Source organism: Dipodomys spectabilis, unplaced genomic scaffold (genome assembly GCF_019054845.1).
Source record: "Dipodomys spectabilis isolate Male_0828 unplaced genomic scaffold, ASM1905484v1 ptg000066l, whole genome shotgun sequence".
NCBI lineage: Eukaryota > Metazoa > Chordata > Mammalia > Rodentia > Heteromyidae > Dipodomys > Dipodomys spectabilis.
In genome coordinates this window covers 935,321-938,928 of record NW_024870743.1, presented here as the reverse complement: position 1 = coordinate 938,928, position 3,608 = coordinate 935,321, and the positions used below count along the sequence as shown (strand labels likewise).

Below are 3,608 nucleotides of genomic sequence, written 5' to 3'. Positions count from 1 at the left end.
ATCAAGTAAGGAATTGTGATCTGAAGAAGAGCAAGGTGCAGATAGAAGAAACCTTTTTACAGTACAATTCCATTGGTTATAATTTTAAAACAGAAGCAGACATCTCAGTAAGAGTTTCAGATCCCTCATCCTTCCTTATTGGTATAACTTGCATAGACCTTGAGAAACTTCACCCTAGTTCCCTGAGCTCCTCTGTGAACCATGCATATCACCCAACCACTACCACACACAAATATTTAACAACTAAATTCAGTGCAATCAGATCACGTACATTTGGTTCAATTAAAAAAAAATCCTGGGTCTGGGAAGGTGGCTCAGTGGTAAAGCGCTTGCCTTGCATGCATGAGGCCCTGGGTTCGATTCCCAGCACCACATAAGCAAAAACAAAAAACGCCAGAAGTGGCGCTGTGGCTCAAGTGGTAGGGTGCTAGCCTTGAGCTGAAGAGCTGAGAGACAGCGCCCAGGCCCAGAGTTCAGGCCCCACGACCAGACCCCCCCCCAAAAAAATCCTGTGGCCAATAGACACATGAAGAAATGCTCAACCTCCCTAGCCATAAAAGATATACAAATCAAAACAACATTGAGATACCACCTCACCCCAGTTAGAATGGCTAAAATCAAGAACTCTAATAACAGATGCTGGAGGGGATGTGGACAGAAGGGAACCTTACTGCATTGTTGGTGGGAGTGTAAACTTGTTCAACCACTTTGGAAAGCAGTATGGAGGTTCCTCAAAAGACTTCACATAGAGCTCCCCTATGACCCAGCAATCCCACTTTTGGGCATTTACCCAAATGACACAAACAAGGCCATACTAAAGCTACCAGCACAACTATGTTTAGTGCAGCATTATTTACCATAGCTAAGATATGGAACCAACCCAGATGCCCCTCAGTAGATGAATGGATCAAGAAAATGTGGGATATATACACAATGGAATTCTATGCCTCCATCAGAAAGAATGGCTTTGCCCCATTTGTTAGGAAATGGAAAGACTTGGAAAAAATTATATTAAGTGAAGTAAGCCAAGCCCAAAGAAACATAGGTTCCCAAAAGTTTCCCTTATTTGCAATATCTAGTATATGTATGAGTCAAGCAGAAAAGGTCAGATAAGGTGATGTTAGGAAAATGAACCCTAAGATATGTATTTAAATTTTTTTTATTTCATGTATTTGTTTCTAATGCATTTATAAGATTATCTCTTTGTTACTTTGTATGTCCCTCCCCCACAGTATAACCCCTGCTTTACTGTATTTGATGTCGGTATAATTTGTGGAGGGGAAGGGGAAAAACAAGTCGTTTAAATAAGGATACAGGTGGACCCCTTGCAACAATGAGAAGTTGTCATGCCGAAAACAATCTTTACAGCTGTGGTGCGGGGGGGGGGGGGGAGGCTGGGAATGGGAAGGGATGTGAAGGGTAAACAAAGGAGGAGGCTACAATGCTTGATAAGAAATGTACTCATGGGGGGAAATGAGGGAAGAAGTGACACTGTTCAAAATGAAATATTACCTGACTTATGTAACTATAACCCCTCTGTACACCACCTTTACACTAACAATAAAAATAAACAACAAATTTAAATATTTGTAAAATGTTTGAACCAAATATGGCATTTTAACATATGAAAAAAAAGAAATGTACTCATTATCTTGCCCATGTAATTGTAACCCCTCTGTACAGTATGTTCACAATAAAAAATAAAAAAAAAAATCCTGTGGCCAATAGACACATGAAGAAATGCTCAACCTCCCTAGCCATAAAAGAAATGCAAATCAAAACAACATTGAGATACCACCTCACCCCAGTTAGAATGGCTAAAATCAAGAACTCTAATAACAGATGCTGGAGAAGATGTGGACAGAAGGGAACCTTACTTCATTGTTGGTGGGAGTGTAAACTTGTTCAACCACTTTGGAAAGCAGTATGGAGGTTCCTCAAAAGACTCCACATAGAGCTCCCCTATGACCCAGCAATCCCACTTTTGGGCATTTACCTAAATGACACAAACAAGGACACACTAAAGCTACCAGCACGACTATGTTTAGTGCAGCATTATTTACCACAACTAAGATATGAAACCAACCCAGATGCCCCTCAGTAGATGAATGGATCAAGAAAATGTGGTATATATACACAATGGAATTCTATGCCTCCATCAGAAAGAATGACATTGCCCCATTTGTTAGGAAATGGAAAGACTTGGAAACAAATTATATTAAGTGAAGTAAGCCAGGCCCAAAGAAACATAGGTCCCATGGTTTCCCTTATTTGCAATAACTAGTATATGTCTGATTCAAGCAGGAAAGGTCAGATAAGTTGATGTTAGGGAAATGGACCCTAAGATATGTATTCAAATGTTTTTTTCTTTCATGCAATTTTTTCTAACACATTTATAAGATTATTTCTTTGTTGCTTTGTATGTCCCTCCCCCATGGTATAACCCCTGCTTTCACTGTATTTGATGTCTGTATAATTTGTGGAGGGAAAGGAAAAAAAAAATCGTTTAAATAGGGATACAGGTGGACCCATTGCAACAATGAGATGTACAAGTCTTTATGTCAAAAACGAACTTTACAACTTTGGTGTGGGGTGGGGTGGGGGGAGAGAGAGGAAGGGGGGATGGGGGGGAGGATGGGAAGGGATGGGAAGGGGAAACAAAAGAGGAGGCTACAATGCTTGATAAGAAATGTACTCATTATCTTGCCCATGTAATTGTAACCCCTCTGTTCAGTATTTTCACACAAAAAATAAAAAGAAAGAAAAAAGAAAAAAAATCCTAGAATTCTAAAATTCATGGGTTTGGTCATTTTAAAACATTCTTCTCGACATTTTCCTTATGAAATGTTGATCTCAAAGGCTCTCAAATGAATGGCTGATCTCAGGTTAGGGAAGTTACAGACTCATTAAAATATAGAGATTAACTGCTCTGAGGTTGTTGCTTTGTGGGATTTTTTTTAACAGTTCTCTGCACACGTTCACGGAGTGTGATGTGGCAAATATTCAAGTGTTCTCTTCAAGAACAGATGGTTTAGACACAATTAATAAGGAGCCTTGGGTTATTTGCATATTCATTAGATAATACCAGTTATTCCTCAGCCAGAACAAAGAGTTACACAAATGGCATTCGTGTTTCCTCCCATTAACACATTATTAAAAGCAAAATGTCTGTGTTAAAACGAGGCAGACAGTGATCGTAGACTGTGCAGCACCCTAGCATTATCCATTTGGGTTTTTAACATGATAATAGAGCCATGCTGCCCCGGTGTAATTTATTCCTGACCTTCAGAAAGGGCTCAGGAAGGGTCCGCCAGACCCACCCCTCCTGGCCCACCTTCCCCTCCACAAGCAGGCCAGGGACAGCTGAACCGGCTTCATGTTAGCTCAGAAATGCCCATCAGCCCTGGAGGGAGAACCCAACAGCAGACAACATAAAGCTGTGCAGTACCAGACTCCACTGGAAAGCCTTGCTTATGACTGTTCTTGACAAATCTGGAAGTTAAAGATTAAGCATCAAAACCTTTCTAATTGCTTTAGGTTGATAAGTAGCATTGCATGTTATTTAACAGAAAAAGAATAATAACTAAGACAAAAATAAAGACAAGTAT

The 3,608-nt window shown here is 40.0% G+C and overlaps 1 non-coding gene across 1 annotated transcript; it reads left to right on the top strand.

Annotated features, from left to right (window-relative positions):
• The first annotated feature begins 308 nt into the window (after window positions 1-308).
• Trnaa-ugc lies at window positions 309-372 on the top strand. The gene has a single exon. It is a non-coding gene; the product is annotated as a tRNA-Ala (tRNA).
• The last annotated feature ends 3,236 nt before the right edge of the window (window positions 373-3,608 follow it).